This window comes from Tenrec ecaudatus, chromosome X (genome assembly GCF_050624435.1).
Source record: "Tenrec ecaudatus isolate mTenEca1 chromosome X, mTenEca1.hap1, whole genome shotgun sequence".
Taxonomy (NCBI): domain Eukaryota; kingdom Metazoa; phylum Chordata; class Mammalia; order Afrosoricida; family Tenrecidae; genus Tenrec; species Tenrec ecaudatus.
The window spans coordinates 80,654,699-80,668,171 of NC_134548.1; the positions used below are offsets into that span (position 1 = coordinate 80,654,699).

The 13,473-nt window shown below is 41.5% G+C and overlaps 1 protein-coding gene across 3 annotated transcripts in view; it reads left to right on the forward strand.

Moving 5' to 3' along the window:
* NHSL2 (NHS like 2) overlaps positions 1-13,473 on the forward strand; it is a 200,923-nt gene that overhangs the window by 59,807 nt on the left and 127,643 nt on the right. The gene's annotated exons all lie outside the window — the stretch shown is intronic.

The window sequence follows — 13,473 nt, forward strand, 5'->3', positions numbered from 1 at the left end:
GTTTCATTTTATTGTATATACGAGTTAATATGAGTCAGAACTGACTCAACAGCACCTAACAACAATGTATACCTAAAATCCCCCTCATACCATCTCCTAAAGTGTGCTCTGCAGGGTTTTCAGTGGCTGAGTTTTCAGAAATAGAATGCCAGGCCTTTCTTCTGAGGTGCCTCTGTTAGACTCAAACTGCCAACATTTTAGTTAACACCCAAATTTATTAAGCTTTTGCACTACCAGAGACCTCATATACCACAGTAAAATATGCCTAACACATGGAGGAAAATTGTACTATGGATATAAACACAAGGGAAAGGTGGCTTCATTTGCAAAGATCAGCTAAAGCTCCAAGGAGGTGTATATAATGGACCCGAAATGCATTTAGAGAATATGGTCTTATAAAGGTGATTTAGTTTCTGGCTGTACGACTCCGAGAAAACTTTATGAAGATGGAGATATTTGAGCTGGGTCTTGAGAGATGGGTATAACTTTCACAAGGGTAGAAAGAGGGGGAAGGAAAGCATTCTAGGAAGAAGGAATATAAAATAGAGAGTACTTCATTTTTGCAGGAATAGAAGATTGTGTTTCAGGCTTGAGACACTGTGATTGAAGTGCAGTTGTAAAGTGTCTCCAGAGACCAGCGTCGAGAGCTGCCAAGGGCAAGCTTTTCTTAGGCTATCGCTAACTGGAGTCAGAGTTAGACAGTGCATTAGAATGTATTTTTCTTTGTGGAACTTTTGCCTAGATAGAATGTATTCAGGTCATGACAGAAACAGACAGGCTAACAGAGTGACAAAGAACCGGGTTTTAAGTCAGCTTAATTTGTATACTAATCCTAACCAGGCTCTTTTCTTAATATCTGTTTCTCATCGGTAAAATGGAACCAAGTAGTTCTCATATCCTGAGGTCATTAAAGATTAAATGAGAGTACAACAAAGGAACACACGGATTTTTTTAAAAGTATGTAATAGTTTTTTTTTTTTACATTTTCACTGACATGCAAATCACATAACATGCATTGCACTAGTCCAATCACATCCCGAAGAGTAGTGCAACCATCACCACCATCAATTCCAGTGCATTTCTGCTTCCTGTACTTGTTGTTTTTAACTCCCCATTTCCTGCCAGACTCCCTGCCGTGTCCCTTTGAATCTATTGATCCAGATGTTGTCCCTACAGGTTTACCTAATCTGGGTTTCATATGCAGAAAATCACACAAAATCAAGGCAGAATATAAACAAATAGCCAAACAACGACACGGTGAAACAAAAACCTCAGTTGATAACAAAGCATAAAATAGTAAAAACTTAAGCACTTAAACATTGCCTCAAGACCACAGGGTGTCACATTTTGACCTAACTGCAATTGCAGTCATCCACCTACAATGTACTCTGTCTGGTAACAAGTTCTTTCCCATCTCTGGTTCAGACAGAGGGAAGTCACCAGTGGCTTAATCCTCATGGGACCCTTCAAGTGGATTTTGAGATTTCATTATCATCCACAGCCTTCTGCAAACTGAGTGTTCAGAATTTAAGCTCCAATATACTTCCCTCCTCCAGATTTGGATTTTATTGTTTATAATTATTGGATGACACATGTTGCTATTCTTCTCAGTAGACTTAGATGACATCTCCTTTTGATGGCTGTTTGTTTTAAGACAAGCCTTAAGACTGCAGATGGTGTTTCTTTTTGATAGCCAGACACCATCTGCTTTCTTCACCACACTTTGCTACAGCATCTATATCTTCAGTGATCACTTCATGGGGGTAGATATTGAGCAGGGCCATGTCATAAGAATTCATTATACTTAGCTTGGGGCTCTTACTAAGTGTAAGCTCAAAATGCTTTCCTATATCTACGGTTTATATATTTCCCTGGTTCACTATAAAGACATTATTATTATTTATTGAAGGACATCATAAATTATCTCCATGTAGCAAATGATAGTTCTATTGGTATTACCATTAATGTAGCCACAGGTATAGAGTTTAAAACATTGTCCAAAGAAAGAAAGTGCAATGTTGCTGATTGATCTAAATTAACAGCAATTTTCAACCTCTTTGATGGTCTCAGTTCATTGTTTTGTGATGAACAATTGCGCGCTCTTTGCTAATTAGTCACTTTAATCATTTTTTTCATCAAAAAGGTGATAATGTCAACTTAGCCATGTTGTATTTCGCCGCCAAATCAAAGTGTGACCTGATTCAGATTTTGCAATGATTTCTTTAACTATGTGGCTCTCGGTTTGCTCCTTAGCTTTACTAGTGGTATCAGCAACTGTCTTTGACGCCCTGGTTATGATATTTTATTTTATGCAAATAAATGGCAAACAAAGAAAAAAGACGCATGTTTTAATGCAATAACACAGCACTCTATTCTCACTGTACAGATGAGGGAAATCAACACTGGAGAAAATAAGTAATTTGCCCAAGTTAACATAGAAAGAAATGGCCTACTGAGGGTTTGAATCCAGGTTTCTTTGATTATAAAACCTTTTCCAGGTTGTCTTAACATGGAGAAATAAGTCTGAGGGTCAAAATTATACAGGAAGTACAGAAAGTAGCTCTGATTGGAGCAACAAGGGGAGCAAAGTCCCCGAGGAATTCTGAAAATAGACTTCGGACCCGGGGGACATGACTTGGCACTGCATCAGACCGGATAAGAAAACATTCATAATGGTCAGCAGAAATACCTGGAACTATTCATAGGCTATTTTTTTCTTTCTTTCTTTTTTTCCATGTCTATCTATATAAGATAGGCAGGATAAACAATCTTGAGGAGAAAATAATGGGACCAACAGTTCTGGGGAACAGGGGAAGAAGGGAGAAGCCAACAAACCCAAGGACAAGGGAACAACAAGAGATCTGAGATCAATGACCAGCAGGGCATAGAATGCCTGGTAGGGTTCAGTCAAGTTCAATGTAGCTGAGAGGAAGTAAAGAGAGCTGAATGAAAGTTGAACGTGATAGTGGAACAGGACTAAAGTAAGAGGAAATAGAGGAAAGAACTAGGAGGCACAAGACTTTTTTTTTTAAATCATTTTATTGGGGGCTCGTACAACTCTTATCACAATCCATACAGACATTCATTGTGTCAAGCACATTTGTACATTTGTTGCCATCATCATTCTCAAAACATTTCCTTTCTACTTGAACCCTTGGTATCAGCTTTTTCCCCCTCCCTCCGCCACCCTCCTTCCCTCATGAACCCTTGTAATTTATAAATTATTATTATTTTGTCATGTCTTACACAGACTGACACCATTCACCCACTTTTCTGTTGTCCGACCCCCAGGGAGGGGCTTATATGTAGATCATTGTGGTCAGTTCCGCCTTTCTTCCCCACCTTCCCCTTCCCCTCTTAGTATCACTACTCTCATTATTGGTCCTGAGGGGTTTATCTGTCCTGGATTCCCCGTGTTTCCAGCTCTTATCTGTACCACTTCACGTCCTCTGGTCTAGCCAGATTGTAAGGTGGAATTGGGATCATGATAGTGGTGGGGGGGAACATTAAAGAACTAGAGGAAAGTTGTATGTTTCATTGGTGCTACACTGCACTCTGACTGGCTCGTCTCCTCCCCAGACCCTTCTGTAAGGGGATGTCCTATTGCCCACAGATGGGCTTTGGGTCTCTACTCCTCACACTCCTTTATTTACAGTGATTTGATTTTTCGTTCTTTGATGCCTGATACCTGATCCCATCAACACTTCGTGATCACACAGGCTGGTGTGCTTCTTCCATGTGGGCTTTGTTGCTTCTCAGCTAGATGTCTGCTTGTTTATCTTCATACCTTTAAGACCCCAGATGCTATATCTTTTGAGAGCAGGGCACCATCAGCTTTCTTCACCACATTTGCTTATGCACCTGCTTTGTCTTCAGCAATCATGTCGGGAAGGTGAGCATCATGAAATGCCAGTTTAAAAGAACAAAGTGTTCTTGCATTGAGGGAGTGCTTGAGTGGAAACCCAATGTCCATCTGCTGCCTTAATATTAAACCCTTAAAAATTTGCACATAGATCTATTTCCCCATCCTCATATGTAAATATATTTACATATGTACATGCCTGTATTTAGACCTCTATAAATGCCCTTTGCCTCCTAGTTTTTTCTACTATTTCCTTTTACTTTTCTCTTGTCCCACTATCATGTTCTGCCTTCATTTAGGTTTCAGTAATTCCTCTTAGTTACATTGCCCTTGATCAAACCCTCGCAGGCCTCCTATACCTCCTGGGGATCGATTTTGGATCACTTATTGTTCCCTTGTCCATGAGTTTGTTAACATCCACTTCCTTTCCCCTGCCACCCCCTCTCCCATGCCCCCCTGAATTGTTGGTCCTGTTGTTTTCTCCTCTAGATTGTTTATCCCACCTATCTTATCTAGATAGACCTGCAGAGATAATAAATAATATGTACAAAAAACAAGGCAAAACAAAACAAAACAACAACAACCAACTACCAGAAAAGTCTGCAAATAGTTCAAGGCCTGTTTGTTGACCTTTACGAGTGTTTTCTGGTCCAGTTTGATGGGGTGCCACGCCCTGGTCCCAAAGTCTATTTGTGGTATTCCCTGGGGACTTCGTTGCTCTGCTCCCCTTGCTGTTTTGTTTCACACCCGTAGTGTTCCGCCTCAGTGTGACAGAGTTAGATCAGGCACAATTTCCATACTGTCTTCCAGTGTTGTCCCCCGTAATGCTATGCATCAGTGAGGGACGTTGTGACTCCTAGTGGTGCTGGTTCTATGGTCCTCTCTGTGCTTTGGCTGCTCTGAACAAGAATATCATTCTCAGGGCTTGGTCGGCCAGAATGTGTTCTACTCTCTCTTCCTCCTCCTTCATTTGCTTCTGCATGCTCTGATCAGATGTGCCCCTTTCCCTGAGCTATAGCTTCAGTGCTGCCCTCTGAAGTGAATTCTTCTGCGGTGAAGGTGGGCTGTCCACGTGGTTGGGATAGGAGCCGGCCCTGCAGACCTGATTCATGGTGGTATGTTGCATTCACATCTTGGGAGGCAAAAGACATTTATAGGGGTATATACATATGCATGTACATATCAGCATGTGGGGTCTTAAAGGCTTGAAGTTAAACAAGTGTCCATCTAGCAGGGAAGCAACAAAACCCACATGGAAGAAGCATATCAAGTCATGGGATCACGAGGTGTCGATGGGATCAGCTGTCAGAGGACTCTAAACAAGCAAGCATTTCATTTTGAATGAGGGGAGTCGGAATGGAGACCCAAAGCCCATCTGTAGATAATTGTACATCCTCTAATAGAAAGGTCACAGGAAAGGACCGAGCCAGCCAAAGTGCAGTATAGTACTGAGGAAACACACAATTCTCTAGTTCTTTAATGCTTCCCACTATCATGACCCCAGTTCTATCTTACAAATCTGGCTAGACCAGAGCATGTACACTGGTACAGATAAGAGCTCTCAACACGTAGAAACAGAATGCAGGACAGATAAACCCTTCAGGACCAATAATGAGAGTAGCAATACCATGAGGGTGAGGAAGGTAGTGGGAGAAAGAGGGAAGGGGATGAGCAGCAGAAATTTAGGTGAAGAAAGAGAGCAGAATGGTGTAAAATATAAACATTAAAATAATTTATAAATTATTAAGTGTTCACAAGGGTGGGAGGGTGAGGGAGAGAGTTGGGAAAGAGGAGCTGCTACCAAGGGCTCAAATAGAAAGAAAATGTTTTTAAAATGCTGATGGCAACATATGTACAAATGTGCTTGATACGATTAATGTATGAATTGTTATAAAAGCTGTAAGAGCCCCCAACAAAATGATTTATTAAAGAAGAAAGAAAGTAGCTCTGGCTGAATGGACAATAAGTTTTGTTTCCAAGAAAGAAGAGAGTTGAAGATGTCAGATGAGGCCAGTTCTGAGGGTAGATGAGAGACCACGGACTTGATACTAGAGACAGCAGATAATTGCAAGTTGCAAAGCAGTGGATCGACATGATTTGGTGTATGTTTATAAAAGCTCGCTCTGTGGTTATGTAGGACATGGCTGTTGTTAGGTGCCGTGGATTGATTCCAACTCATAGCGATCCTATGTACAACAGAACGAAGCACTACCCAGTCCTGTGCCATCATCACAATTGTCCTTAAACTTGAGCCCATTATTGCAGTCACTGAATCAATCCATCTTGTTGAGGACCTTCCTCTTTTTCGCTGTCCCTATACTTTACCAATCATGTAGTCCTTCTCCAGAGACTGGTCTCTCCTGACAACATGTCCAAAGTACATGAGACAACGTCTCACCATCCTTATCTCTAAGGTGCATACTGCCTGCACTTCTTCCAAGACAGAGCTGTCTGTCTTTTTGGCAGAGCTGTTTGTCTTTCTATCAGTCCATGCTGCTTTCGATACTCTTCGCCAGCACCACAATTCAAACGCATTACTTCTTCCTCAATCTTGCTTATTCATTGTTCAACTTTCACATGGATAAGTTGTGGTTATTGTTAGTTGCCATCAAGTTGGTTCCGACCCACGGCAACCCTATGCACAAACGAATGAAACACTGGCCCATCCTGCGCAATGCGCACAATTGTTTCAGCCACTGTGGGAATCCATCTCCTTGAGGGCCTTCCTCTTTTACACTGCTCCTCCACTTTACCAAGCATGATGTCTGTCTCCAAGGACCGGTCTTTCCTGACATGTCCAAAGCTATCGTTGACTCTTAAAGACACCCCCCCCCCCGGCCATACTTCTTCCAAGATAAATTGGTTTATTCTTTTGCAGTTCATGGTACTTTCAATCTTCTTCTCCAGTACCACAATTCTAATGCATTGAGTTTTCTTCAATGTTCCTTATTCAATGTTCAACCTTCACATGCATAGGAAGCTATTGAAAATACCATGGCTAGGGTCAGGGACACCTTAGTTTCCAAAGTGACATCCTTACTTTACAACATTTTAACGAGGTCGCGTGCAGCAGATTTACGCAGTGCAATGTGTGATTTGATCTCTTGACTGCAGCTTCCACGACCCTGTCTGTGGGCCCAAGCAAGACAAAATTCTTGACAACTTCAATCTTTTCTTCATATATCATGATTTTACCTATTAGTCAACTTGGAGGATTTTTGTCTTCTTTACCGTTAGTTGCCATCCATACTGAAGGCTACAATCCTGGATCTTCATTCGACAAGTGCTCCAAGTCCTCCTCACTTTCAGCAAGCAAGGCTGTGTCATCTGCAAGGTTGTTAACAAGCCTTCCTCCCATCCTGATGCCACATTCTTCTTCATATAATCCAGCTTCTCTGAGGATTTCCTCTGCATACAGATGGAATAAGTATGGTGAGAGACAGCAACTCTGACACATATTTTTCTTGATTTCAAACCATGTATTCCCTTGTTCTATTCTCACATATGCCTCTTGATTCGTGTACAAATTCTGAATGAGCATAATGAATTGTTTTGGAAATTCCATTCTTCTCAAGACTATCCATAGTTTGCTACATTTCAGAGTCAAATGTCTTTGCCTGGTCAATAAACCACATATAAACATCTTTCTGGTATTCTCTCCTTTGAGCCAATATCCATCTAACAGCAGCAATGATATCCCTCTTCTAAAACCAGCTTAATCCTCTAGTAGCTCCCTTTCAATGTACTGCTGCAACCTTTGCTTGATAATGATCTTCAGCAAAATTTTACTTGCATATGCTATCAGTGATAATGTTCTATAAGATGAGCATTTGATGGGTCACCTTTCTTTGGAATGGGTACAAATATGGATCTCTTTCAGTCAGTTTGCCAGGTAGCTGTCTTCTAAATTTCCTAGCATAGACAAGTGAGTGCTTCCAGTGCTTCATCAGCTTGTTGAAACATTTCAATCGGTATTCCATCAATTCCTGGAGTCTTGTTCTTGGTAAGGCTTTCAGTGCAGCTTGGACTTTGATTCTTGCTCATAAGCTACCTCTTGAAATGGTTGAATATTGACTAGTTCTTTTTGCCATAGTGACTTTGTTTCTTCTTTCCATCTTCTTTTGATGCTTACTGCACCTTTCAATATTTTGCTCATAGAATCTTTCGATATTGCAATTTGTAGCTTGAATTTTTTTCTTGAGTTATTTCAGTTTACAATATGCTAAGCATGTTCCTCCTTTAAGGTTTACTAACTCCAGGTCTTGCACGTTTCATTATACTACTTTGCTTTTTCTTCTTGCACTGCCCTTTGGAATTTTGTGTTCAACTCTTTTACTTTATAATTTCTTCCATTTGCCTTAGCTACTGTATGAGTAAGAACAAGTCTCAGTCTCTTCTGACATCCAATTTACCTTTCTTGCCTGTCCTCTTAATGACTTTTTGCTTTTATCACGGTTGATATTCTTGATGTCTTCCCACAGCTCGTCAGGTCATTCATGTTCAATATAGTTAATCTGTTCTTGATATGTTCTCAAAATTCAGGTAGGATATACTCAAGGTAATATTTTGGCTCTTGTGTTTAATTTTCTTCAGCTTCAATCTGAAGTCACATATGAGCAATTGATGGTTTGATTCACAGTTGGCCCCTGACCTCATTTTAGCTGTTGATATGGAGCTTCTTCATTGTCTCTTCCCACAAATGTAGTCAATTTGATTTCTCTGTATTCCATCTGGAGAATTCCATGTATATTGTCACTATTTGTATCATTGAAATTATTTTTTGCAATGAAGAAGTCATTATCTTGCAAAATGCTATCATGTTATTTCCAGCGTCATTTCTTTCGCCAGCACCTTATTTTTCAACTACTGTTCTTTCTTCTTTGTTTCCAACTTTTGCATTCCAATAACCAATAATTACTAATGAGTCTTGATTGCATGTTTGATCAATTTCAGACTGATATTGATAAAATTCTTCAATTTCTTTATCACTAGCTTTCGTGGATGATGTGAAAATTGGAATACTAGTTGTATTGATTGGATTTCCTTGTATTCAGATAGACAGTATCACAGACACTATTGTAGTTGAGGTTGATCTTGAAATGTCCTTTTCTATGATGAATATAGTGTCATTTCTCTTGAATCTGTCATTCCCGGCCAAGAAAACCATTTGATTTTCTGACTCAAAATGGCTCATACCCGTCCATTTCAGCTCATGAACACCTAGAATATCGATCTTTATATGTTCCATTTTGTTTTTTTCAGCTTCCATTTTCTCTAAGTTCATGCTTCATATATTCTAAGTCCAGATAATTAATTGATGTTTGCAGTTGTTCCTTCTCATTTTGAGTCATGCCCCCTCGGCGAATGAAGGCCTTGAAAGCTTTGCTCCCACAAGCTTTACTCCATCTAAATCATTATGGCCAACTCTACTTTGAAAAGGTAGCTCTTCCTCAGTCATAACTTGGATGCCTTTTGACCTGAGGGGTTCACCTTGGAGCATTATCTCTCAATGTTTTGCTGCTATTTATGAGGTTTTCCATAGTCAACATTGTTTCAATACTATCTGCGGTAGTCACCTAATCTGGTGTCAATTTAAGGATTAAGAGTGTAGGGATGGAGTCTAAACTGTTAATCTGGATATAGCCAATGAGACCTCTGTGTGGGCATGGCCTTCTCCTGAGAATTCTGGGAAATCTGGCACTCCTTCCTTGGAGGCAGAGAACACTTTCTCTCTCTCTCTCTCTCTCTCTCTCTCTCTCTCTCTCTCTGTCTCTGTCTCTGTCTCTGTCTCTGTCTCTGTCTCTGTCTCTCTCCTATTCCCTGGGAGACATAGCAGAAGACAAGCCACATGGATGCAACCAGATCTCAGAAGCCAGAGAAGCCACAGAGAGACCTCTGCCAGCACTGAGATGCTTACAAGGCCACTGGACCCAAAGGCTTTCTACCCACTGACTGGTGACCCTCCTGCATTTGGCTTCATTGCATATGTTTCGTGAGTCTGAACAGAACTTTACAGACTGGCATTGGACATATGGGCCAATATCAGACTTATGTCCTTGAACTGGACTGGGTTTGGATGTTTTCTCAATGTTCGATTCCTCTTGTATATAAACCTCTCCCTTATATACATATGCATGTTTATGAATTTGTTTCTCTACTCTACACAGAAAATACACTATCCATAAGATTTCCAGTGGTTAATCTCTCCAAAGTTGGCAATCTATTCATTCTTCATAGTCTGTTCTTAGTCTGGAAGCTTTTTTGAAAGCTGTTCACTTTGAGTAACCCTGGTGGTATTTGAAACACCAGTGATATATCTTCCAGCATTACAGTAACACACAAGTCACCACAGTACAACAAATGGACAAGTGGTCAATAAGATAAAGGGTTGATGCAAGGAGCCCAGTGAAGATGTTCATTGTAGTGGTCAAAGGGAGGGATGAGGATGGCTGGAACCAGGGGGAGGGAAATGAAGGTGATGCGAATAAGTGCATGGTTTTGAGACTGTTTTGAGTAACAACAGGACTAAGTGAATAAACAGAATAGAGAGAAAAAAGTGTTAAAGATGTCTAAAAGTGTATCCCATCCACTTTCAATGATAAAGAGAGATACTGTAGAGAAAGTACCAAATTTGAAGGTGGACAGGGGTACAAATCCTGGCTGTCTCATGTTCATTTAGTCAGGAAAGTGTAATTTCTAGTGGCAAACAATGAGAAAATATATTAATATTTTAAATATATTAAAGCATCTACTATTTTGGTCCATAGAGATAGCAGTACCAAGACAAGAAAAGCGCTAGTAGCAGAGTTCAGGGAAGTTCAGAGGGTAGTAGGGCTAATAGGACTTGGAAAGGATATGAGACACAGAGTGTAGGCTCCTCATGAGAACCTCAGATTAACAGAAAGAAAGATGGTATGATGAGGTTGAAGGAACACAGGGAGAAGGGATATATTCAATGTCTGCTTTTCCCTTTTATTATTTCTTTGCTTTGTGAACAACTTGACCAAGTATATAGGCTTAACAGACGAAATCAATGGCAACCTTGGTCAAGTTGTCTCTCCTCTCTTGACCTCGGTATAAGTATCTGCAACATGGGTTTAATTAATTATAACTTCCTCGCAGGGCTGTTTTGAGAGAGCTATTCAATGATTTTTTAAAACCTGTTTTGAGAAAGGTTTCTGCAGTCCTGGTAATATTCAACTCCTTGACCTGGATGGAAGACACAGGGATGGGTACATTTGAGATAACTCACTCATTCCACAGTCCTAGCCTCCCGGCCTAACATTTCCAATTCATGTTCTTTAGAAATGAGGATGAAGAAACTTCATTTCCTGTGATTTGGACATGTTTTAAGTAGGGATCGGGCTTTGGAAAAGAACACCATGCTTAGTAAGTCAGAGGGTCTGCACAAAAGAGGAAGATTCTCTACGAGACAGAGTGACAGAATGGATACAACAATGGTCTGGAGCCCAGAGAGGATTGTGAAGATGGTGCAGGGTTGGGTAGGGTTCCATTTGGTTGTACATCGAGTCACTATGAGTTGGAGGCAACTTGGTGGCATCTAATAACACTAAAGTTTCCTTGCCTTGTCCCTGGGGATATAATCTGGGGTTCTCAAGGGCACAACCCAATTGAGCTCAATTCTTTTTTACTATGGTGAAAATATATGCAATAAAGCATTCACCAATTCAAAAATGCCTACATGTATAGTTCTGTGACATCCATTCTATTGATTTTCAAACTGTCCCATTAATTTTAGCATCATCTCAAGATATCACAGTTCTGATCTTCCAGTCTAAGTTATTTTCCAGTACATGTTTACAACTTTATACCTACCAAGACTCATATCTAAGACTCATTATAATTGATAAGAAGGCAGGGAATAAAATTTCCCAAATTTTAGTGATTTACTTAAATAATAACAACCTTCAAGATATTTATCATATTCATAAATCTGTTCTCCTGAGATAATTCATTCCAGATCTTTTACCCTTGCCCTAGGACCTCTATTTCCCCAGCTCTCTTTTCTGACTTGGGCCCAGTTTGGTCCTCTCAGAGACCACCCAGCACATTCGACAGGGCGCTGAGAAGCTCATGCCAGATCATCCTGTCCCACCCACTATCTGTCTCTCTCTCACCGGGCTGTGAACTTCTAAGCAGTGGCTGCCGTCCTCTAGCACAAAGGAAGAGCTTGAAGAACATTGATGAAAATGGTGAAGAACTAAAGAGGCCCTTGAAATCCAGGACCTGATTGGAAACTGTTCTTAGCATGGATAATAATAGAAATATTTAACAATAGTATGACTTTCCTCATTTTGTTTCTGGCCACCAGTTCGTCGTCCTTCCTGGTTCAATCCAACCATCAGTTCCTCTGGGACCAAAAACATTTCTTTTTAGTGGCTCCTCAATAAATTGACCCTCCGTGGTATATGAGTGATCACCCTATTGTCATGATCTGTCATGGCCACCTCTCCTGGGCTGTGGCCTCCAAAAAACACAGACAATGTACATTTCTGTACATTGCAACATAGCGTCGAGAAAGCAGGTCCTTTGGGGACTGTTGTAAGAATGACTAAGACGTGGGTGAGTGAGTGGATGAATCCACTTCAGATCTCTTGTCCCATATTCTGACCATAACCCTGTGGCTAGGTGGTATCGCACAGTTCTGCTTTCAGGGTGGCACAGTAACCCAGATCTTCAAAACTGAGGCTCGAATTAGGTTCTCCCCAGCGTGTCCTATGACCCTATTGTTATGACAACCCCGACACCCTGATGGCGTCGGTACTGGATAGTAGCACAGCTCAGCAACGTAGGTGAAATCACTCAAGGCTGTACAGGTCTGACAGAGTTGACTCCAGGAGCCATGACCCTTCCTCACTACCCAAGGTTTAGGACTGGAACAGGCTGCTTAGCCAGCACAACTTGTTTCTCATCACTTAACCCTCAGGGCTGCAGCACTCAGTGGACAATGGCTGCGTGCATGTTCAGTATGTGAGACTAGGAGAGGAGAGGAGAGGGGAGGACAGGGGAGGACAGGAGAGAGAGAGAGAGAGAGAGAGAGAGAGAGAGAGAGAGAGAGAGAGAGAGAGAGAGAGAGAGAGAGAGAATGTATCTACATTTGGACTCATGGAAGGAGTCCTCTCATTGGCTGCTAAGGGTCCCAGCTGCAGTCTGTGAATGCTTATGCTGCCAGCTCTGCCCTCTCTTGGGAATGCAAAGCAGGCAAGGGAGGGGAGGCTTCAGGTGTGTCTGGCAAGGAGGCAGGTACATATGGTAGTCATATTGGGCATGCAAGAGGCATCTGGCTGTGCTATATACAAGTCTGTAGCCTGGCAGCCTTGTTCTCTGCCCCAATTTCCCCAGATCTCTGCCAGGGCGGGAGCCCATAGCCCATTGGCAGCTGTCACTTACAGAACTGGATCCATCCCCCAGGGGAACAGGGAGCTGTGTCACTTAGAATTCCTGGGTAGCATTTCACTGGTCCCTGTCACACTCCCAGATTAGGCTTTGTTATTGGCCCCTCGCTCCTGCGAGCTTCTGCAGACGGAGGAGCAGCAGCAGCAGCAGCAGCAGCAGCAGCAATGACAGCACTGAGAACACAGGCAGCCAGG